The following is a 25,695-nucleotide window of genomic DNA, read 5'->3' on the forward strand; positions in this document are numbered from 1 at the left end:
TTTTTTTGCTGATGTCACAACAGAACCGCAATTTTTGTTGTACGCAACGGCAGCCAAAATCTCGGAGATACATAAAGGGTCGAGTCAGCACATTACTATAGACTGCCCAAAAGCAGTACTAAACGGGAATGTCACTCTGGTGGCCGTTGCCCGGTCCCGTGCTTTGGGCCCCTTTTGGCAATGGGGGTATTTACAGGGGAGATAAGAGTTTTTGTCATGTGATGCCACCTGCGGGTTGCGGTTAAGGATGGAGAACCGCCGCTGCTCAATGTGGGTACTCCCAGGGCTGGTGGTAGTGGCAGCTGTGATGGTTGGCCCTCCTCAGGTAGGGCTGTGCCTGGGAGATGTAATGGGGCAATAATGGAGACCACACCAGGTTGTCTTTAACAGTCTCTACTCACTGTGGACCCAGGGGTGCTGGTTCAGGTCCCTTAGAGGACCAGTGCCAATGTAGTGACCCAGGTTGCTCTGTCCCCAGCTCTTACAGTTGATTGGGTCCCCGTTGCGTGGAGCGTTTGGGGGCCCCGACGGTCCATTGTGGGGTACAGTCTCCTTCTCTGTGCGGCGGGCAGTGCGGACCCTGCGGGGAGGTAAGTGTCCGAACCCCGATCCTAGTTTACTGCTGATGCTCCCGGATTATTTGGTTCGGTGAAGTCCGTGAAGGTGTCCTCACCGGGCAGGTATTTGCCAAACAGTGTAAAACTTGTGATTGACCTAGGGCCCTGTGCCCTGTGCGTGCTTCGGTCTCAGTGGTATCTCGGTACCCGTCCTGGCGACCTCTCTCCTGTGCCCCGGGGTCACCATTACACGGACCCAGCTCAGGCAAGTCCGCACACCTCTCCTGTGTGCTCCCAACTCTAGACTCTCTCTCTGACTGACTGACTTCTGACCCCTCCCACCAGGCTGGCTATACCCAGGGACTCGTTCCCATGGCGGCCATCCCTTTTACATGGTAAACCCTCTATGCCCAGTGTGGAGTGGAGAACTAGGATTTAGATTGTGTTTTGGTGGAATTGGCACTGGTACTCCAGGCCCCAGGGGGTAGGTCCTGCATCCCCAAGAAGATGCAGTTTCCTGTAGTGCCATGAGGGTCTCAGGGGCGCTAAATTTGCACCTTGTGGTGACCCCTCTGTATTTGCTCCTTGTGGTGACCCCTTTGTATTTCTGTGGCGCCCTGGACTAGCCAGGTCGTCACAGGTACTACAACACACACCCCCACCCTGAGACAAGCACATCAGCCAGACACAAAATCCTTGTTGCCTCCCTCCAGGGGCTGATGTCCACACCAGGTGGGGTGGAGCCAGGCGGTTGGCCCCACCCACTGAGGAGTTCACAGTCCTGGAGGCGGGAAAAGGAAGTCAGATCAGTTAGGGAAGTGCAAGTGGGAGGATTGAAGTAGTGGTGAAGGAGTAAACTGACAGTGTCCGGGTGCGTGGCCCGGGCACTAAGAGCCAGGTTGGCAGACGGTGGTGGCCGTCTGCAGGAGAGGCAGATCAACGCGGAACCGTAGGACCGGGGTCGGGCGGTGGCCCGCCGGTACCGAACCGGGGAGTGAAGTGAAGCCAGCACACACCGGCAGGGCCTGCGGACCCCGACCAGGCTTGGAGTCGCCGTTAAGAGGTCAAATCCGTTAGTGACCGGAACCCCAGGGGTTTCCTAACATCCAAGACCCGATAGAAGGCAACCGTCTGACCAGTAGAAGGAAATACAGCTACCGCCACAGCTAGAGTTCCCAGGGCCAGAACCTGTGGGCAAAAGGGCTCCTCCGGCACATATACACGCTGGGGAGCGGGTTACCGTTGGGAAGCCATCGGGACCGAATATACACAAAGGTGCAGGGAAAGGCAGCCACCAACCGTCCGGGAGAAACCACAGCAGCCGGCTGCGGGACCCGTCCATTCAGCCGTTTGGTTTACCAGAGACTTTGCGTACATTTGTGGCTGAGTGAGTACAATCGTGCCATCCGGCACCGCGCTGCGCAGACCAGGCGCCCTGCACCTTGCCAGCCCTGCCTCCCCGTCACCTCACCGGGCCCCGGGAACACCAACCCCTACCCACGGAGAGGGGAAACAACATCCCAGCTGCTCCCTACCATCGCTTCCGGGATCCCCGTCACCAGCAGCGGTGGTGCCCAATCTCACCACAACCCGTGGGTGGCGTCACGGACTAAAATCCCCCAAACCAACCACCCCTTTCACTCACGGGCGCGGAGCGCCGCTCGAGTCCTCGGATCCGGCCCACCGCTCGAGCCACCGAGCAGCCATCGCAGCAGCGCCGGACCCGAGCGTTAGCGAGCGCAGCGCAGTGGCGTCCTCCCCGCCCACAACATTTACACCTTGTGGGGACCCCTCTGTATTTGCTCCTTGTGGTGACCCCTTTGTATTTGCACCTTGTGGAGACCCCTCTGTATTTGCTCCTTGTGGTGACTCCTCTGTATTTGCTCCTTGTGGTGACCCCTCCGTATTTGCTCCTTGTGGGGACCCCTATGTATTTGCTCCTTGTGGTGACCCCTCTGTATTTGCTCTCATGAACTCTTCTCTTTATGGTGGACTTAGATACATTAATTTCCTGAAGAATGTTCTTCACTTGGGTGGATGTTGTGTTTTTTCTTCACCATGTAAAGGATTCTGCGATCCTCTGCCACTGGTGTCTTCCGTGGACATCCAGGCCTTTTTGAGCTCCCATCTCCTCAGTACACTCTTATTTTTGCAGAATGTACTAAATTGTTTATTTGATCACTCCCCACATTTATATTATCTCTTTGTTACGTCACCACCGGAGTCCGCTCCAGCGACTTCTGCTCCGATCGCCAGGCGATGGTGTGTTCCTGCCGTGGATGGTGCTGGTGATGGGAGGGGAGATGATGCCAGCGGCACCGGTGGGCGCAGGCTCCGTTCATCCACTGGGCTGGGTTATCTTGGGATCTGCAGTACCACTGGCTGACTGTGGGTGGCATGTGTCTTCCAGCTGAAGTTGCCAGCGTTTAGTTACAGCCAATGGGAAGACACTACACCCTTCTTAGTTCCACTCTTGTCTGCTGACCTCTGCCAGAGATAGTTCTGATTTCCTGGCTCCTGATCCGCTCTATTCTGTTTTGTGATTCCTGTGTGCTGACTTCTGCCTGTTTTCTGACTACCCTTCTGCCTGCTGTTTTTGTACCTCGCTGCCCGATACGGATTTGACCTCTGCTACGTTTTCTGTTTACGCCTTTGCCTGCCGATTCTGTCCCTGTTCTGCTATTCCTGGTTTGATCCTGCCTGATGACTACTCTCATCGGACTGCAGCCTTCCACAGGTAGTGATCTCCAGGGCCCTGTGTAATTCCAATTCCCTGTATAGGTGTTAAAGGGTTTCAGGGTTCTGGGGGTCCTGTGGCTTCCCTCTAGCCTGCCCATTACATCCCATCTGAGTCTATTGATCCAGGCAGGCATTAAACTCTTTGATGGATTTCTTCTTTTTCTTCAGCCTAATGATGGTCATTTTCTCTTCCATTGAGAGCTCCTCTGACAGCATGATGTGGGTTCACAACAACAGCTCCAAATGCCGCACCCGGAATCAGCTCCAGACCATTTTCCTGTTTAATTGAGGATGTGTTAACTAGGGAATCGCCGATGAGCCATTAAAGAGCTTTAAGATAATTGTCCAATTACCTTTGCTCCCTTGAAATAGATGCAGCTACATATTACAGAGCTGTAATTCCTAAACCCTTCCTCCAATTAGGATATGAATCCCCTCAAATTAAACCCGAGATTGATTATAAAACTGTATCTGGCATATGTTTTGGTGAACAGATAAAATAAAAAAAAAAGTGTCACTGTCGAAAAGTTTCTGTAGTTAACTCTATCTATCTATCTATCTATATCTATCTATATCTATCCCTCTATCTATCTATCCCTCTATCTATCCCTCTATCTATCCCTCTATCTATCCCTCTATCTATCTATCCCTCCCTCTATCTATCTATCCCTCTATCTATCTATCCCTCTATCTATCCCTCTATCTATCCCTCTATCTATCTATCCCTCCCTCTATCTATCTATCTATCCCTCTATCTATCCCTCTATCTATCCCTCTATCTATCTATCCCTCCCTCTATCTATCTATCCCTCTATCTATCCCTCTATCTATCCCTCTATCTATCTATCCCTCCCTCTATCTATCTATCTATCTATCTATCCCTCTATCTATCTATCTATCCATCCCTCTATCTATCTATCTATCCCTCTATCTCTCTCTCTCTCTCTCTCTCTATCTATCTATCTATCTATCCCTCTATCTCTCTCTCTATCTATCTATCTATCCCTCTATATATCTATCTATCTATCCCTCTATCTATCTATCCCTCTATCTATGTCTCTATCTATCTATCTATCTATCTATCTATCCCTCTATCTATCTATCTATCTATCTATCCCTCTATATATCTATCTATCCCTCTATCTATCTATCTATCTATCTATCTATCTATCTATCCCTCTATCTATGTCTCTATCTATCTATCTATGTATCTATCTATCTATCTATCTATCCCTCTATCTATCCCTCTATCCATCTATCTATCCATCTATCTATCTCTCTATCTATCTATCTATCTATCTATCTATCTATCTATCTATCTATCTATCCCTCTATCTATCCCTCTATCTATCCCTCTATCTATCTATCTATCTATCTATCTATCCCTCTATCTATCTATCTATCTATCTATCTATCTATCTATCTATCTATCTATCTATCCCTCTATCTATCTATCTATCTATCTATCTATCCCTCTATCTATCTATCCATCTATGTATCCATCTATCCCTCTATCTATCCCTCTATCTATCTATCTATCCCTCTATCTATCTATCTATCTATCTATCTATCTATCTATCCCTCTATCTATCTATCTATCTATTATCTATCTATCTATCTATCTATCTATCTATCTATCCCTCTATCTATCTATCCCTCTATCTATCTATCTATCCCTCTATCTATCCCTCTATCTATCTATCTATCCCTCTATCTATCTATCTATCTATCTATCTATCTATCTATCCCTCTATCTATCTATCTATCTATTATCTATCTATCCCTCTATCTATCTATCTATCTATCTATCACCAGTGACAATCATTTCTTTCCCGTATTTCTGGCTTTATCTTTCCAGCTCGGCTTCACTCTGCAATTATCAGAAGTGAGTCATCAGTGGGATGTGTGTGATTTTCTGTGAATAATCTTCCGGATAATATACATGTTATGTGAAGACTATTTTGCTGGACAGATCTGCAGACCTCTGCCCCTAATATCTGTAAAATGCTGGCAATGTATCATTATATCCACAGCCGGAGACAGGAGCAGAGCAGGACGCCTTGCCTCCATCTCACAGTGAAGCATCTGAGACGACTTCTCTCCTTGTATTTTCTCATCTGTATCTCGTCCGGTCTTTACTCCCACAATCAGAGGTCACCATTGATGATCCCACATGATAAGATGCCGTCTGCTTTGTTTTTCCAAAAACAGAGCCGCCGAGTAGTGATGGCGGTTACTGCATCTTAGTCCTATTCATTTAAATGGTGCTGACCTGCAATACCAGACACAGCCTGTTTGACAAGGGTGGCGCTAAGCCAGAGCCCTTCTCTACCACAGCCACTATATACACTGGAGATCAAAATTAGAGAACAACACACAATTTCCTACATGTTGCAGTCATTGTCGTCCTGTGTCATTATATCCTAACATGAGGAAACTCGCAGGATTTTCCTCTTATTTCATAAATAGAATTTATTCCAAAATGCATAATAAAAATGTAAATGAGATAAAAGTAAAACATCACTGATCAAAATTCACATCCCTGCAAGTTATTGATGTTAATCTGGCACCTGGTGCTAATTTCCTTAATTATCTGACAAACTATGTAACTGGCAGCCTAACCTTCCAGTTGGCACTGACTTTGCAAAAATGGTGCGCCGTTCCAAAGTGACTGAAACCCTCCAGCAGCAGGTTGTCCAGATGAAGGCCAAAGGGGTGACCCTATCAGCCATAGTAAGAGAAGTTGGTCGTTCCAAGTCTGTGATTTCAAAAGTATTGCATCTTTATAACATCACAAACTCTTTCAAGCCCCCCAAGAAGGCTGGTCACCCTTGAAAGACAAATGCAAGAGAGGACAGGATAATGCAGAGACTTTGCGGAGACTAATGCGGAGACAGTGTGGAAATGAGTAATCATTTCCACACTGCAGCTGGAATTGCTCTCCAGTTCAGCACTGAACAGGGTAAGGATCTGTCTCATCATACAGTGTCACGACGTGTAAGAGCATTTGGACTGAAAGCCCACTCTGCAGTGACCAAGCCTCTCATTAGCAGAAAGAATCACAAGCCTAGACTCACCTTTGGAGAGAAGCATGTTGTGTGGACAGAGGAGGAGTGTCCACAGCTAATTATAGTGATGAAAGCAAGTTTAATCTATTTGGATCTGATGGTAAACATTATGTTAGTTGACAAACTGGGGAAAGACTGAACCCAAAGTGTATTAAGGAGTCAGTGACAGGTGGTGGAGGAAGGGCCATGGTTTGGGGAATATTTTCTGCAGGAGGAGTTGGACCTCTCATACAGCTACATGGCAGAGTAAATGCAAGTGTGGATCAGAACCTTCTTCAATAACACGTGGCTCCTTACTTGTGTTCATCGCTCAATCAGCAGCAATTTTCATGCAGGACAATACCCCCTGTCACACAGCAGAACGGGTAAAGCAATTTCTGGAAACAATGAAATGGCCACAGCACTAATGATCTAAACCCAATAGAAAACCTCTGGGAAATCCTTGGTGACAAAGTTATGGCCAAGGATTATGTTATGCGCTTATGTTAAAAAATTCCAAAATGTTGATATCAGGTGAAGAAGGGGTTAAAGAACATCACTTTTAGAATGTATGCCATGAATGTAAGTGATTGTCGGGAGGAGAATTTGCAGTTTCAGGCTGCGTGCACACGTTGCGTTTTTGCAGCAATTTATTTTGATGCTTTTTTTCAATGCAAATTAAAAGCTTTTTTTTACTGTAGCAGCACTGTTTCTTTCACCATAGAGAGCAATGAGAAAGTGCAAAAAAAATGCAACCATGTAGTTTTTTTGCTACTTTTTATGGTGATTAAAAGTAACTTTATTAACCATTTCACAACCTCTGACGTACTGTTCTGTCCTAGGCTGTGTCTCTGCCTCTGATGCGGGCTTGCATTATGTCAGATCTGCCTCTAGCAGGAGCGGGTGGATAGGAGATCTGCCCACCACTGTTAACCAGTTAAATGCCTGTGATTTAACAAACGCCAGCAGGGAGCGCATCATTCCTCACCACCATCAGCGGCCCCGTGACATCATTGCAGGGAGCCGATGTGTTATCTTGACAGCTGGGGGTCAGCTGATGACCTCTGTGTGTCAGTAAGGACAAACCTCCTGTGATTGTCAGCTGCAAGTGACATTTTTAGAATATTGTGATTTTTGCTGTATAGAGTGATGCTGATGCTTATGCTGACGATGATGCTGGTGCTGATGCTAACGTTGATGCTGATGTTAACACTGACACTGATGCTGATGCTGACACTCATGCTAAAGTTGATGCTAACACTGATGCTGACACTGATGCTGATGACGAAACTGACACTGATGCTATTGTTGACACTGATGCTGATGCTGACTCTGATGGTGATACTGACACTGATGCTGATGCTGACACAGATGCTGACATTCATGCTAATGCTGACGCTGATGCTGAGGCTGATGAGGATGTTGATGCTGACACTTATGCTGATGCTGATGCTGACACTGATGCTTATGCTGGTGCTGACGCTAATGCTAACATTGATGCTGATGCTAGCGTTGATGCTGACACTGATGCTGACACTGATGTTGACACTGACATTGACGCTGATGCTGAAGTTGATGCTGAGGCTCCCACTGATGCTGATGACAACACTGACACTGATGCTGATGCAAATGTCAACACTGATGCTGGTGCTGACACTGATGCTGATGCTCACTCTGATGGTGATGCTGACACTGATGCTGTCGCTGATGTTAACACAGATGCTGACACTGATGCTAACACTGAAGCTGATTGATGCTGCCAATGATGCTGATGCTGACGCTGATGCTGATGAGGATGTTGATGCTGACACTTATGCTGATGCTCACACTGATGCTGACACTGATGTTGACTCTGATGCTGATGCTAATGCTGACTCTGATGCTTACACTGATGCAGATGCTGATGCTGATGCTAATGCTGACGCAGATGCTGACGCTGATGCTAATGCTGATGCTGACGCAGATGCTGACGCTGATACTAATGCTGATGCTGACACTGAAGCTGACCCTGATGCTGCCAATGATGCTGATGCTGAGGCTGATGAGGATGTTGATGCTGATGCTAATGCTGGTGCTCACGCTGATGCTGAAGATTATGCTGATGCTGATGAGGATGTTGATGCTGACACTTATGCTGATGCTCACACTGATGCTGACACTGATGTTGACTCTGATGCTGATGCTAATGCTGACTCTGATGCTTACACTGATGCAGATGCTGATGCTAACACTGATGCTAATGCTGATGCTGATGCTAATGCTGACGCAGATGCTGACGCTGATGCTAATGCTGATGCTGACACTGAAGCTGACCCTGATGCTGCCAATGACGCTGATGCTGAGGCTGATGAGGATGTTGATGCTGATGCTAATGCTGGTGCTCACGCTGATGCTGAAGATTATGCTGACGCTGATGCTGATGTTAACGCTGACGCTGGTGCTCAAGCACAGCTCTGTATAGCAGAAGAGATCACACGATTGCAGCTTCATTTAGTAAATACAATAAAAAGTTTGTTAAAAAAGTTTTAAAACTATGACCCCCCCACAAAAGTTCAAATCACCCCTCTTTTGCCCCACTGAAAATAAAAGAATTAAAAATAAAATAAAAAATACATATATTTGGTATCATTGTGTTCAGAAATGTCCAATCTATAAAAATTTCAGATCAGAACGCAAAAAATAAGAAACCACAAAGCCCCAGATCCTGGGAAATGAGAGCGTTACATATTTTAGAAAATGGCAACAAAATCAACTTATTTTATTTATTTATTTCTGTGGTTTTTTTCTAACAGTTAAAAAAAAACCCCAAAACTATACATAAAGTACAGACCAAAAGTTTGGACACACCTTCTCATTCAAAACGTTTTCTTTATTTTCATGACTCTGAAAATTGTAGATTCACATTGAAGGCATCAAAACTATGAATTAATACATGTGGAATGAAATACTTAACAAAAGTGTGAAACAACTGAAATTATGTCTTATATTCTACATTCTTCAGAGTAGCCACCTTTTGCTTTGATTACTGCTTTGCACACTCTTGGCATTCTCTTGATGAGCTTCAAGAGGCAGTCACCGGAAATGGTCTTACAACAGTCTTGAAGGAGTTCCCAGAGATGCTTAGCACTTGTTGGCCCTTTTGCCTTCACTCTGCGGTCCAGCTCACCCCAAACCATCTCGATTGGGTTCAGGTCTGGTGACTGTGGCAATATTGACAGAAAAATAAAAAAGTTATGCTCTTGGAAGAAGGAGAAAAAACTAAAGGGCAAAAATGGAAAAATCGCAAAGCCATGAAGGGGTTATATATGTACTGGAGACAAATGACACATATGGTCTGCACCAAAAAAAGGAACAAATCCTCCTTTTTGTAAGCAACTTCTTAACTGACAATAGAACACATTCAGCAAAAACAGGTGTGAACATGGCCCGAAGCTTCGATCTTGGTATGATATTAAAGCCCAGAACTTTAGTTTTCTAATTCCTTCGGAGGCTCTAGGTACAAATTTCAAGATGCAGCAGCAAAAATTTGCAATTATTAGCAGGATGAAGAGTTTTACTCCAGGTTCTGTGTCTATGTATGAGAAGGATTGGACAGGAACCGTTCCCTCTACAAATTGAAGACCATTATTATCATCTCTCCCTTGTACAGCCTCCAGAATTTCAAAAGGAAAGGTATGTAGGGTTATTTTTTTTTCATCTTATAATCCCTTTTACTATGTTAAGGGACATGTCAGAATCACCAGGGTGAGGAGGCTGACACCAATCACCACTGAGCAAGACACAGAAGTACAAGATGTGTAGCGCTCGAGAGACCCAGCCGAAGTAAGGAGACTGAAACCCAACCACAACTGAGCAAGACACACAAGTAAACGGTGCTCAGTGCTCAGAAACACTGCTAAGATGACAAGGCTGAAACCCAAACACCACTGAGCAAGACACAGAAGAACAAGCTGTTCAGTGCTCAGAGACACTGCCAAGGTGAGAAGGCCGAACTTGACCACCACTGAGCAAGACACAGAAGTACAAGGTGCTCAGTGCTCAGAGACACAGCCGAGGTGAGGATGCTGAACCTGACCACCACTGAGCAAGACACAGAAGTACAAGATGTTTAGAGCTCGAGAGACGCAGCCAAAGTAAGGAGGCTGAAACCCGACCACAACTGAGCAAGACACAGAAGTACAAGGTGCTCAGTGCTCAGAGACACAGCCGAGGTGAGGATGCTGAACCTGACCACCACTGAGCAAGACACAGAAGTACAAGGTGTGTAGAGCTCGAGAGACAGAGCCGAAGTAAGGAGGCTGAAACCCAACCACTGTCACGGGCGGCGGGGCGCTGCGCTCGCTAACGCTCGGGTCCAGCGCTGCTGCTGCTCGGTGGCTCAAGTGGTGGGCCGGATCCAGGGACTCGAGCGGCGCTCTCGCCCGTGAGTGAAAAGGGGGTGGTTTGTTTGGAGATTTATTCCGTGACGCCACCAACGGGTTGTGGTGAAGATGGGTACCACCGCTGGTGGTGACGGGGATCCCGGGAGCGATGGTAGGGAGCAGCTGGGATGTTGTTTTCCAACCCCTCCGTGGTAGGGGTTGGTGGTCCCGGGGCCCGGTGGTGTGACGGGGAGGCAGGGTCGGTGAGGTGCAGGGTTGCAGGGGCAGCGTGTACTCACTCAGCAATGGATGCACAAAGTCTCCGGTAAACCAAGCGGCTGGAGGGACGGGTCCCGCAGCCGGCTGCAGTGTCTCTCCCTGGACAGGTGATGGCGGCTGTCTTTCCCTGCACCTTTGTGTACTGTCTTGACTACAATGGGTCCCCAACGGTAGTCCGCTCCCCGGTGTATGGATGCCGGAGGAGCCCGTTTTGCCCGCAGGCGCTGGCCCTTGGGTCTCTCTAGCCGTTGGCGGTGGCTGTATACCCTCACGGTGCGGACGGTTGCCTTCTAACAGGTCTTTGGTTGTTAGGAAACCCCTGGGGTTCCGGTCACACTCGGATTTGACTGTTGACAGCGGCTCCAAGCCTAGTCGGGGTCCGATGGCCCTGCCAGTGTGTGCTAGCTTCACTTCGCTCCCCGGTCGGTACCGGCGGGCCACCGTCCGACCCCGCTCCTACGGTTCCGCGTTGATCCACCACTCCTGCAGACGGCCACCACCGTCTGCCAACCTTGTTGTCAGTGCCTGGGCCACAAACCCAGACACTCTCCACTTTACTCCTTTCACTTCAACTTCCTGGACTCAACTGCAACTGCTCCTTTTCCCGCCTCCAGGCCTCCACTCCTTGGTGGGTGGGGCCAACCGCCTGCTCCGTCCCACCTGGTGTGGACATCAGACGCTGGAGGGAGGCAACAAGGGTTTTATGTCTGGCTGATATAACTGTCTGGGGGGTGTGTGTTACTTGTGACGACCTGGCTAGTCCAGGGCGCCACACCACAACTGAGCAAGACACAGAAGTACAAGGTGCTCAGTGCTCAGAGACACAGCCGAGGTGAGGAGGCCGAAACCAACCACCACTGAGCAAGACACAGAAGTACAAGGTGTGTAGAGCTCGAGAGACACAGACGAAGTAAGGAGGGGGAAACCCAACCACAACTGAGCAAGACACAGACGTACAAGGTGCTCAGTGCTCAGAAACACTAAGATGACAAGGCTGAAACCCAAACACCACTGAGCAAGACACAGAAGAACAAGGTGTACAGTGCTCAGAGACACTGCCAAGGTGAGAAGGCTGAACCTGACCACAACTGAGCAAGACACAGAAGAACAAGCTGTTCAGTGCTCTCAGGCACGACCGGGGTGAGGATGCTGATCCCGACCACCACTGAGCAAGACCGAGAAGTACAAGGTGTTTAGAGCTCAGATACCTAGCCGAAGTAAGGAGGCTGAAACCCGACCACAGCTGAGCAACACACAGAAGTAAAAGGTGTTTAGTGGTCAGAAACACTGCTAAGATGACATGGCTGAGCACTGAGCAAGACACAGTACGAGGTGTTCAGTGCTCGTTGGACCTTTTGGGTTTAAGATGGACCCAATATCAACTCCCAAACCTGCTGAAAGTTTTTAAAAGACACTTTCATCAAGCAGTGGTAAAAAAAGTTTACATCTTTCGGGAAAACCATGATATTTGTGCAGGACAATGCTCCATCACATCTACGTTTCTACTGCATGGCTGGCTGTAAAGGCATCAAACAGGTTCTATGAGAATGAGATAACATAGTGTCACTGGTACAGTTCAAACTGCAGCGCGTCTTAGTCACGTGACACTGACTGGCTGCAGAGTGAGGATATATACCGTAGTTCCCAAGACCTTCTTGTCAACTGACAAGAGCTGTATCACACATACCTCAGTCAGTTACTGGGAGCCCAGGTTGTTATATGTGAAAAAATATATATCTTCCTTGTTGAACACAATGAGGTTATCTCCAGGTTCATTCTTCTCAATGTTTACTTTTTTTCCAGTTTGGTGCAGTCACCTTCCATGCTCTGCTATAGGACTGAGGAAGAGAATGTTTTTATCCTTGAAACGCGAATCAAATTAATACAGAAAAAGAATACAGTGCCTATTGACTGCTCCTGATTTATTTTATATTTACTGCTATAAGGCTGTCAGACTTACAGACAAGTGGAATACAGCTGGACAGCTGCTCGTCAAGCAGAGAATGGGCTAAAATAGTTCTTAACACATCACAGCTGGCTACCGACTGAGGTATGTGTGATACAGCTCTTATCAATTGAAACAAAGGCCTTGGGAGCTGAATATCTTTAGTCTGCGGCCCATACTGATACGTGACTAGAATGGGCTTCAGTTTAAATTATACGTCACTGAGAAGAGGGACCGAATGGGCTCGGATCCCAGAGAAAGTGGTGATAGGTGAGTATATTAATTCACCACACTAAATGCAAATATACACACAGAGGGCTTCTTTGGGTAGTACCTAGCGCACTAAAGCTCTCATTTACACATGAAACAAAATAAAAAAAAAAAATCTGTTATCTAGGGTTTTTTATTTTTATCTAGGTCCTAGCTCTTATTGGCAGATAGTTACTCTCTTTTTCTTGTGACGTCATGTTGACAGAGCAGATCCTTCTCTTCTGCTCTGCTCTGTTAATGAGGCATCACTGCCGACGGGATGACTGAAAGCCGGCTCATTAATAAAAAAATAAAAAATTGTGATAGATCCTCTTTAAGTGCTCTAACGTTTATGATGATACTTCCCATTTAAGAGCTGAAAGTTAAGCATGCATACGGTGCAATTTATTGTCTGGATATCATTTATAATGGTCAATTGTTCAAGTTCTAGAAATACAGTAAGATGATAAAATCACATACGCGAGCATTACATAAGAGTGATTCAAGGACAGGTCCCTTTGTGTGTTCCAGATATTGCGCACCGTTACTTTATATATCAGGGATAATCAGGAAAATGTACAAGCCGCGCTCAGATGCAGATCGAATAATTGGAAAGATGTCGCCTGAGGAGATAACGTGTAAATGTGTGAATAGAGGCAGATTAACACGTCATTGTGTTTATTAATGTGTAATACACAGAAGAATGAGCTCCCATAGATGAATCCACAGACTATAGCATACGTTTCATTCCCACCCTATAATATATCATATGATCATTTTACACCTTTACATCTTATAAGCCTATTGAGCCTTAATGGTATTGTCCCAAGAACAAAGAACAAAGTATGTTTTAATCAATAGAACATGAAATAATAATAATAAGTTCCACGGATGTGTTAGATAATCCTATATATGTGTGTTGCGGACGGGGGCTGCTGCCGCTGCTCGGATCCGGGCTCGTTACTGCGGCTCGAGTGGTAGCCGCACCCGGGCTCGTACAGCCATCCGTCCTCACAACTGTAGGAAAGGGGTATTTACAGGGGATTGTTTTGTTGGTGACGCCACCCGTGGGTTGCAGTGAGAGTTAGTAGCACCGCCGCTGCCTGGTGATGGGACGCCCGGGGCTGATGGAGAGGGGCAGCAGTATGGAATCCCCTCCACGGGTAGGGGAGGTGTAGTCCCGAGGCCCAGGTGAACGGGAGTGGTGGTTGTGGACAGGGTCATGCAGGGCTCGACCGGGGATGGGTGATGTACTCACAGTTCCAAAGAATTGTACACAGAGTCCTGTGGTAAACCAAATTGCCAGTGACCAGTTGCCTCCGGCGGGTGTATTCGGGTCCCACACCCGGGTGTAGCAAACAGGGGTCCCTTCCTCCTGCAATCAGTGTTTGTGTCTTCAATGGGACAACTCCACTTGAAATGGGGAAGTCCACTCCCGATACTTTGTATGTTGGGAGCTGTGGCCCGCGAAATCTGACCCTTGGGATCTCTGTGGGTTCTGGCGTACACCCTATTCCCCGCGTTGGGCTTCTGTTTCGCTCTCTGGGCTTACTGTGGAACAAGGCCTGAAACCTTGTCCCCGGCTAGTCAATAGATAAGGGGCTTGAAACCTTCCTCGCCCTAGGGTCCAGGCACCCCGTCTGTGCACGGCCTCCAGACCGGTTTCCCGCTGTCAGCACCGGCGGGCTATAACCCTGCCCCGATCCACTTAAGGATCTCCATCGCCTATGGTCTTGCTTGCCGTCTGCCATCTAGTCCGGTAGTCCAGGGGCCCAAACCCCTGACTCCGCTGTCACTTCAACTGTCTGACTGCACACTTTGCTCTCCTCCACTTGTCTGTCGACACTCAACTCCTAACTAACTACTTGTTCCCTCCCAGGACACCTCAAGACCCCTGGGTGGGCGCTCCCATCGGCCTGGTCCCGTCCACTGGTGTGTCCCTATTGTCATGGGGGGGTGACTAGGCTTTACTGGCTGGTGTTGTGCACCTGGGTGTGGGTTTTGTGTTGAAATGCCAAGGAGGATGGAGTCTTGTACCAGAGAGATTTGTACAACCTCTGTGACTACCTGGATTTGCCAGGGAGTCACATGTGTCCCTGCTGTGTATTGTGTAATGACGGAATCTGACCTACAGGGACATGGTCTGATCATACCACATCTCCTGGGCCAGGGACGACACAAAGATAGTGGAAACTGACTACCTTTGCCGCTTATAGCTTGAAGTGATAACGGTCTATGTGCTGTTGTGATCCAGTTCCTGGTGAACTGCTGAGTGCTGTTTGGTGTCGTGGAAATTCTCTTTCTGTCTATGTATTCCCTCCCTTCTCTTTATTTCTTCCTGATCACGTATTGTCTAATATCTCTGTGTGTGATTGCTGTGAATTTAAGTTTTTGTTTCACTGTTTGTCTATTTGTGTTGGTTTAACCACTCCTGTCCCAGCCCTCCCCTGAGGTGGGGGTATTAGAGCAGGCCTGGCCAGGAGCAGGGTTAGGTTGGTCGTCCAGACCTCTTCACCATCAGAAGTACCTCTGGGATGAGGGACAGTCTAGGAACCCCGATACCCAGTTATCCACTTATAATTCATGACCCTTGCATACCTGACATGGATTGGCGCTTCTTGTAGTCATACCGAGATTTCTCTATCACTGACTACATTGTACTTCAGGACAGTGCCGGACAATCATCAGTTGATAATAAAAGCGACACCTTTTTGTCTTTGGGTATCGTTGCCAGAATAGTAGACCCAATGTTTTTTAACTGAAAATGTTCGGATTGAGTCCATCTTAGTTTTCTAATTCCAAGTAAAGGCCCCGTTACACGTAACAACATCGCTAACGAGATATCGTTGGGGTCACGGAATTCGTGACGCACATCCGGCCTCGTTAGCGACGTCGTTGTGTGTGATACCTACGAGCGACCGCTAACGATCAAAAATACTCACCTAATCGTTAATCGTTGACACGTCGTTCATTTTCCAAATATCGTTACTGGTGCTGGACTCAGGTTGTTCGTCGTTCCTGAGGCAACACACATCACTACGTGTGACACCCCAGGAACGACGAACAACAACGTACCTGCATCCTGCTGGCAACGAGGTGGGCGTGTCGTTAATGCGGCTGGTCTCCGTCCCTCCGCTCCAATTGGTCGGCCGCTGTGTGACGTCGCTGTGACTGTGCACGAACCTCCCCCTTAAAAAAGAGGTTGTTCGCCGCCCACAGCGACGTCGCTAGGAAGGTAAGTACGTGTGATGCGTCTAAGAGATATTGTGCGCCACGAGCAGCAATTTGCCCGTGACGCACAAACGACAGGGGCGGGTTATTTCACGAGCGACATCGCTAGCGTTGTCACTGCATGTAAAGCAGCCTTATGTCCATTTCACCATCAATGTGTACATTTCACATAAAGATCATTTCATATATCTTCTATACCAGTGGATAATGTTTTAGTAGCAACATGGGCAACATACTGTATTTGTGTTGACTATTCTTGTGTTCCTCTATTATTTCACCTGGAAATCTGTAGAGACACAATCCCTGTAACATCCAGCTGTCAATGAATGTATTCATACGTTTTATGAAGTGTTAGCAGAAGAGTAGCACAATGCGACATTCTAGGAAAACGTACAAGTGAATTATTATTTTAAGGATACTGCCTCATGACACACATCATTTCTATGCTTCTACTTATATAGCGCCATCATATTCTGCAGCTTTTTGAAGGCACTAGGATATGCTACCATGTCTAATCAGTGTTGGTCTGACTACGAAGATCCTGGCTAACCACTAGAAAAGTGCGATACCTTTATAGTCAACCTTAGAAGAAATAGCATGGAATTGTGATTAACACTTTCTAAAAATAATTTGGAAAAGTAAATATTCCAAACCAATACGGATGAGATCAGAAGATCACTGCATTAAATGTCCTGTTCTATAAAAGTATTAAATTAAAGGGAACCTGTCACCAGATTTGGTGACTATAAGTTGTGACCACCACCCATGGGCTCTTACATACAGCGTTCCAGAAAACTGTATATAAGAGCCCAGGCTGTGCTGTAGAACGTAAAATGTACTTTTATAATACTCACCTAGGGGGTGGTCCAGTCCAATGGGTGTCGCTGCTCTCCGGTCAGGTGCCTCCTCTCTGCTGTGATCTCCGTCCTCCGTCTACCCATCCGAGTAAGGATGATGTATTCTACATCATCCACACAAGCCGGCATTGCGGTCCTGCGCAGACGTGCTTTGATCTGCCATGTTCACGGCAGATCAAAGTACTGTAATGCGCAGGCGTGAGGAAAGGTTAAAGACCGCCCGCGCATGCGCACTACAATACTTTGATCTGCCCTGAGTAATGCCACAAAGGACCGCTATGCCGGCTTGTGTGGACGACTTAGGACGCGTCATCCAAACTGGGCTTGGTTGAAGGAGCATGTCAATCACAGAAGAGAGGAGGCGTCGGACTGGAGAGAAGCATCACCCATCGGACCGAGCTGCCCCTTAGCTGAGTATTATAAGTGATTTTTATGTTATACAGCGCAGTCTGGGCTCTTATATACAGTATAATGGAATACTGTATATAAGAGCTCATTGGTGGTGGCCGCAGCTTATAGTCGCCAAATCTGGTGACAGGTTCCATTTAAGTTCAATAGAGATATTAAAAAAACCCCATACACAAAATAAATATATCTTTTAACTTTTAGAGCAATAATTAAAACAGCAATGCCAAACATTTTTTCCCCATGTCACCCTAAAAAATTCTAAAAATTAATAAATGATGTTTCCAAAACTGAATCAATAAAAACGGTAACCCATCCCAGAAAAATGAGCCATGTCAATAATGGTGAAAAAAAAATCTAAATAAAAAATGATTGACCTCAAAAAATTGCAAAATACTAAAACACAGTAGAAAAGAAAACCCGAGTATGAAAATGTTGAAAATTCTGGGTGCTGAAAATGGTACTGCTGAAAAATATAACTAGTCCTGCCGCAGACAAGTCCTTGTACTGCTACATAAAAAAAGTATAGGTAATGGGCTTGTCTTATAAAAAAAATTAAAATTAAAAATAAAAAATAAAATAAAAATTAAAAATAAAAATAAAATAAAAATTAAAAATTAAATTAAAAATAAATAAATAAAACGCTTAATTCCAAAAATTCTAAAAAAAATGTAAAAAATGTAAACATTTTTTTAACAAGATCTAAATGTGGTTGGTATTAAACAATAAATGAAAATGAATTGATGAGCGATCACTGGTGATTCTTGCGTGATGTGTTGGATGTTTCGCAGGGGTACAGGGGAGCGGAGCGCGCTACTTCCCGCTCTGTCTTTACATCATAAACTCGCCGAGATGGGTCTAAAATCAGAAAGGCAAACTTTTCCCGAAGCGAAATGTCAGAAGCAAATTGGCATGTCTGGCTGGCTGAGCATGCCTGGTCTATTTACCGCTGAATGTTAGCATTAACGCGGCATTAAATCAGAATAATCTGCATTTAAATCTACTTTGTGTCTGGAATGCTAACAGCTAAATATAACATTAAAATACAATTACTCTTTTTATTTTTTCTCTTAAAGTCAAAGAAGGTTAATAATCTGATTTCTCGAGTTGCCGTGGATTTGTAGACACACGGCGGAGAATCACTTAATGGAATCAGGGGACGCTGAGGAGAAGGTGGCATCAAATTTGTGGGAAGTGAATAGCGAAACGCGTGGTAACATATGACAAAATGAACGAGAATGTACTGACCTTTCACAATGTCGTCTTCATTTCGGTGCTGCTATATTACCCATGCACAGGATGACTGATATGTGCCATCCTGGTCACCCTGATTTATCGGCTGAGGCTGGGGGCAAACGTTTAGTAGGTTTCCCTTACCCACAGAGTAAATTGGGTATTATGTAAAGCCCTAGTGGGGCCCTGAGGACCAACTGTCATGAACAGATGGGTTGGACATCGCACCACTACCACCAATCTGTGCCGAAACTCCCCCACCCTGACGTCTCTACTACGTTGGAGCCACGTGATACGACCTCGTCACTTCCGCCAACACTCGACATTCCGCGCCGTTAAGGGGTACATAAGGTCAGCTTGGCGCAATGTTACACTGACACCCCTTGTCCACGCAGACACAGGGAGGGAGAAAGAGTGAGCCAACAGACCCTTTTCACTATCCCCAATGAAACAGAGCCCTTCCAGCATGGTAGTCTGCCACCAGTTCCTCATTAGATCTAGGCCTGGTCCATTACCAGGATTATATCAGGCCAGAAACCAGCCCAGGTAGCGTGTAATACTAAACCGAGCGCACGGACATAGGATTCGTGGATCGAGATAAAAGAATCAGCTCAAGATTAAATTATATATTTAATCGCATTAAGGTCATACTAGATAACACAATATATGCATGAGTATTTTACAGACATTATGGTCAGAAAATCAGTTACAAGTAAAGTATAGGTACAAGCAGAGGTACATATGTATCAACTACCTGTTCCTTGTGAATAGGCAAGGTACTGACTTGGAACAGAGGAGGTGCTGTGGAGCCAGTAGTTTGCTTGGTACTCCCCACATGTTTACTGGACGTGACCTCTCTGAGAAGAACCCCATCAAAATGTCCGCTTTGTGTTTAATAACTCATGTACCTTCCACATACCGGCCACATAACTTATGACAGGGCTGGACATGGGATGTGCCTTCAGATTCCAGAGAATTATGAAATGACAGCTTTAATAATATCGCCGCCTCTAAGTATTCAACGCAGAAGATATTACCATCATGTTTCCTATTATGATTTTATCTATCCATAGCTAGGAAACATGATGTGTCTATTGCCTTCCAGGAGCTAGTTATTTATTATGGGCTGATACGTGTGTCCCACTATTAAGGCAAAATATGTGTTATGTGCATCCCAATGTCCTGAGGCCAGAAATATGCCTGCTATATTTGTGGGAGCTACGCACACCCCAATTCAATAATTCTTTACCCAGGTGCCAGTCTATCTCCAGGTCCCCTTTAAAGCTTCTCTGAAACTAGCGATCGCCTGCTCACTTCCCTAGCAGAATTACTTTTGTCACCAGGGGTCTTGCTGTAGTCAGGGTATTCTTCCTTCTTATGATTGCCTTTCACCCCTTACCATTTGTTCCAGAATGGAGGTAATGGATTTCTATTCTGAATACCTCTTGATGCAGGTCAGGATGTGTGGAAATATGTATGATTGGCAGGTGACTGGCCTGTATTGATATGGTATTTATTCCTCACACCAACCTTACAGTTTTGCACTAATTTTCACATTTTTTTCACTATTTATAATGGCGGTATTATTTTAACACTTAATGGCGGTGTTGTGTTAGAAATAATAGGGTAGTGTCATGAGAGCACTATATAGTTTTATTTAGCTGTTGTATTACGGTGTTATTTTAACATTTTATCAATTAGTGGATGTTTTAAATGCAGTATGACATTGGAATTATATGGCACTATTATGGAGTCAACGGACTATGGGGATAGCAGGAAACCGGGAATCCTAGGATGACCCTCAGACTAGGGGACTCTATGTTATCCTTATTCTCAAAGATACCCCTAATGGTGGGGAAATCTGAGTCTCCTTCCTGACCCTGCTCCTGATGAGCCCTGATCTTATACCTCCTCCCCTAGGGGAGGACCAGGACAGGAGTGTGATTTAATCCACAGAAATAGACAAACGAGGAAACCAAAACTTTGCCACACAGCACACAGAGAGATCTAATACAATAAGGAGGATTACGATTAGGAGGAAAACAAGAGCAGGGCGGAAACAACAATACGACAGGTATACTGCACAACCAATGCACAAACAACTGCACAGGCTACTCTCTCTTCAGCAAAGCTGGGACACCACATTACACAGACCAACACAGCAGATGCTATAGTCGGCATGGGTGGAAGATTTCCTCTAACCTAAGTATGAGAGGAGCAGATGTGATTGGCTTCCTTACAACATGTGGTCCTAGAAGCCTAACAAGCAAGCTAGCAGACGTTAACTCCCACTAGTCTGTCTATGAATGTGCACACAGCTGGTTGACGCCCAAGTCTGCCTCTGTAGCTCAGAAACACCAGAGAAAGCCATTGGGTGAAGTGTCAGAATCTGTGAACAGCATCTGATGCCTCCAGGACAGTCAGCGAGTTTTCTGTAAAACTCCATGTGACATGAAAACACTATTTTGATATATTATTTGGAAAATATATGAAGGATTTTTTTAGGCATTACATGGCGGTATTATTTTAATAGTAGCTTAATATGGGCATTCAAATTCAGTATGGTGTGAGAATTATATGGCACTGTTATGAGGGCACTATATAGGAGTTCCATTTCGAATCTGTATGAAGGTTTTATTTAGGCATTGTCTGGTGGTATTATTGGACACTTAATTACAATTTTATATGTCAGTATTATGAGGGCACTAAATTAAATAACTAGATAAAAATAAGGTTTTATTTAGACATTGGTGGTAGTATTATCTGGATACTTAATGGCAGTATTATATGGGCATTGTATGGCTGTCACGGTCGTCTCCCTGCTGTTTTGAGACTAGTGACAGCTTTAGGACTGGAGTCTCCAATCTTCATCTAGACTCCTCATTTAAATGAAGTTTCCTTTCCTTTGGCGTCTCAGGAGTTAATTTCAGTTTTGTTGCCAGAGCTTATCAGTGCAGGTCAGCTGTAGTTGCTTTGAGCCCATTTAGGTTTCAATAGTGGGTTTTTTCCCAGCAGTGCTTGCTGTTGTTAGAATTCATTCTACTCTGGCCATCCTGGTGGAAGGAGCTGCTGAGGAATTGTCCTGTGCTCATCCATCTGCTATTTTGGAGTCTGTCTGCTGCTGTGAAGTTTGGTGTTTGTATCCTTCTGTTTGTCCCCTCTGTCTGTCTTTCCTTTCTCTCCTTGTTTATTAGTGCAGCAGTGGGACTAGTGTCTAGGGCAGGGGTGGGGAACCTCCGGCCCACGGGCCGTATGCGGCCCACAATGACTTTTTCTGCGGCCACAGGGCTGATTCCCGGAGACCGCAGTGCTTGGGCGGAAGCCGCATTTTGCTGGCTGCTGGCCCTTTAAAACCCCGCACGGCATATTCAATACTGAACGCTGCAATTACGCTGGTGCTGGCTACGTGAGGACGTATGGGCAGGAAGTGCGCTACAATCCAACAGAAGAGGAACGACTGCCCCATCGTCCCCCAGGTCCTACTGTGCCAGGCATCGCTCTGTCTGTGTCAAGCAAAAGAAGAGTAGGCGATCATATGGTTCAAAAAATATTTTTTATTATTATTAATTGATGCAGAAAGGTGAAAGGGTTAAGGCAAAAAACCGGATTACATCACCACAGTCATGAGGTAAGAGACATACTTAGATGTACATACAGTAGCTGGCACAACAGTGCATTACAGATGTAAAAATTACACATGCATTACTATATGGAATATCCAAAGCCCCCTGACGAAGGTACACACCGAAATGCGCCCAGCCTCCCCCAGGTCTGTCAGTGTCCCCAGCCTCCCCAGGTCTGTCAGTGCCCCCAGCCTCCCCCAGGTCTGTCAGTGTCCCCAGCCTCCCCCAGGTCTGTCAGTGCCCTCAGCCTCCCCCAAGTCTGTCAGTGTCCCCAGCCTCCCCCAGGTCCGTCAGTGCCCCCAGCCTCCCCCAGGTCTGTCAGTGTCCCCAGCCTCCCCCAAGTCTGTCAGTGCCCCCAGCCTCCCCCAGGTCTGTCAGTGTCCCCAGCCTCCCCCAGGTCTGTCAGTGCCCTCAGCCTCCCCCAAGTCTGTCAGTGTCCCCAGCCTCCCCCAGGTCCGTCAGTGCCCCCAGCCTCCCCCAGGTCTGTCAGTGTCCTCAGCCTCCCCCAGGTCTGTCAGTGCCCTCAGCCTCCCCCAGGTCTGTCAGTGCCCCCAGCCTCCCCCAAGTCTGTCAGTGCCCCCAGCCTCCCCCAGGTCTGTCAGTGCCCCCAGCCTACCCAGGTCTGTCAGTGCCCCCAGCCTCCCCAGGTCTGTCAGTGCCCCCAGCCTCCCCAGGTCTGTCAGTGCCCCCAGCCTCCCCAGGTCTGTCAGTGCCCCCAGCCTTTCCCAGGTCTGTCAGTGCCCCCAGCCTCCCCCAGGTCTGTCAGTGCCCCCAGTCTCCCCCAGGTCCGTCAGTGCCCCCAGCTTCCCCCAGGTCAGTCAGTACCCCTATCCTCCCCCAGGTCCGTCAGTGCCCTCATCCTCCCCCAGGTCTATCAGTGCCCCCATCCTCCCCCAGGTCCGTCAGTGCCCCCATCCTTCCCCAGGTCCTTCAGTGCCCCCATCCTCCCCCAAGTCCATCAGTGCCCCCATCCTCCCCCAGGTCCATCAGTGCCCCCATCCTCCCCCAAGTCCGTCAGAGCCCCCATCCTCCCCCAGGTCCATCAGTGCCCCCATCCTCCCCCAGGTCCATCAGTGCCCCCATCCTCCCCCAGGTCCGTCAGTGCCCCCAGCCTCCCCCAGGTCAGTCAGTGCCCCTAGCTTCCCCCAGGTCCGTCTGTGCCACCAGCCTCCCCCAGGTCCATCAGTGCCCCCAGCCTCCCCCAGGTCCATCAGTGCCCCCAGCCTCCCCCAGGTCCGTCAGTGCCACCAGCCACCCCCAGGTCCGTCAGTGCCACCAGCCACCCCGAAGTCTGTTTGTGCCTCCAGCCTCTCCCACACTCTCTGTGCCCCCAGGGCTGTTTGTGCCCCACTGGCAATCCCCCAGGGCTGTCTGTGCCCCACTGGCAATCCCCCAGGGCTGTCTGTGCCCCACTGGCAATCCCCCAGGGCTGTCTGTGCCCCACTGGCAATCCCCCAGGGCTGTCTGTGCCCCTCCGGCAATCTCTTAAAGGTTTTATTTAGGCCATGTATGACGGTATTAATTGGACACTTGATTGCAGTTTTATACTGGTACTGAACAAGGCCATGTGCACATGTTGAGCATTTGATGAGTTTTTTACATGCGTTTTTGTAGCCAAAACCAGGAGTGGAGCAATGAGAAGAAAAGTATAATAATGTCACGGGCGCCGCTTCTGTATTTATCACCACTCCTGGTTTTGGAATATAAATTCTGAGGTCAGAAACTCACCCAAATCTCCGAATTCTGCGGCACCTTCCCCCTTGTATCTGAAGACTTAATTTTTCGAACACTCTGCAAGGGAAGGAAACTGACAAACCCTTCTAGACGCCACAAAAGGGGGCAAAGCGGTTGTCACTTTTTTTCTTCTTTTTTTAGTCCCCTTGATTTTTAGGTTCACTGCGCTGTAATTATCCAAATTGCTCAGGATTGTTTTTCTTTTTTTTTTGTTATGTACTTAGAAATAATGATACCACATAATGATAGCAAAATATCAAAGAACCTGTTCCTAAAAAAAAAGCAAAACAAAAAAATGTTATTTTTCAGCTTTTGTTCTTGTTCTTTCATTGTTCTTGTTCACCCCTCATTACCGTGTCTCTGTTGTATGGATGATGCAGATTGTTATATACGATTGTCTTTAGTTGTCACCTGTCTCTAAACCTTCTGATTTTTGGTTAAATTTCTCTTTTTTTTTTTTTTTTTTTTTTTTTTTAGTTTATTTCCTATTTCTGGGTCTCAAACTAAAAAGGAGTATTGGGCCACTTAGAATAATTCCATCCCTTTAAGGTGTGGTCAGCATCAATAAACTTAAGTTGTGGCTACATGATGCGGCAAATGGCACATGGTCAAGTGTCACTGTGTGAAGTTGCTGCATCACGGAGTTATGGTGTCACTTTGTGATTTGCCTCCTATATACAGTATGATGTCCCATAGGTCCTCTATAGTGTGATGGCCCAACAACCACCCATACAGAGTATGATAGACCACAGCTCCCCTATACAGTGTGTCCACCCATATCCTGTCCACCGCCATTAATTTGAGAACGGCAGCAGCTATAGACATAGAAGTGGTGTCTAGGTTTAGTAAAGAATCCATGCGCTACGCAATGAAACCACCTGTAGCGCCACCTGGTGGAAAACAACGGAGTTAGCATTGTTATCTCGAAAACGGAACGAGATACAGAAAAAAAGTGAATTACAAAGTTGTAGGGCATCATCAATTCAATACGAATCGACACCTTGCATACACAATGATAGCTCCACTGTCACGGGTTGTGAATGGATCAATAGTGACAAGGGAGCCTAAACTGGCCCTCAAGCTAGGGGAACCCTAGCTGACCCTGATCTTAAATGTACAGTACAGACCAAACTTTTGGACACACCTTCTCATTCAAACAGTTTTCTACTATAATACTGCCCCTATGTACAAGAACATAACTACTATAATACTGCCCCTATGTACAAGAATATAACTACTATAATACTGTCCCCTATGTACAAGAATATAACTACTATTATACTGCTCCTATGTACAAGAATATAACTACTATAATACTGCCCCTATGTACAAGAATATAACTACTATAATACTGCTCCTATGTACAAGAATATAACTACTTTAATACTGCCCCCTATGTACAAGAATATAACTACTATTATACTGCTCCTATGTA

Source organism: Anomaloglossus baeobatrachus, chromosome 1, assembly GCF_048569485.1.
Source record: "Anomaloglossus baeobatrachus isolate aAnoBae1 chromosome 1, aAnoBae1.hap1, whole genome shotgun sequence".
In the NCBI taxonomy this organism is placed as follows: Eukaryota; Metazoa; Chordata; class Amphibia; order Anura; family Aromobatidae; genus Anomaloglossus; species Anomaloglossus baeobatrachus.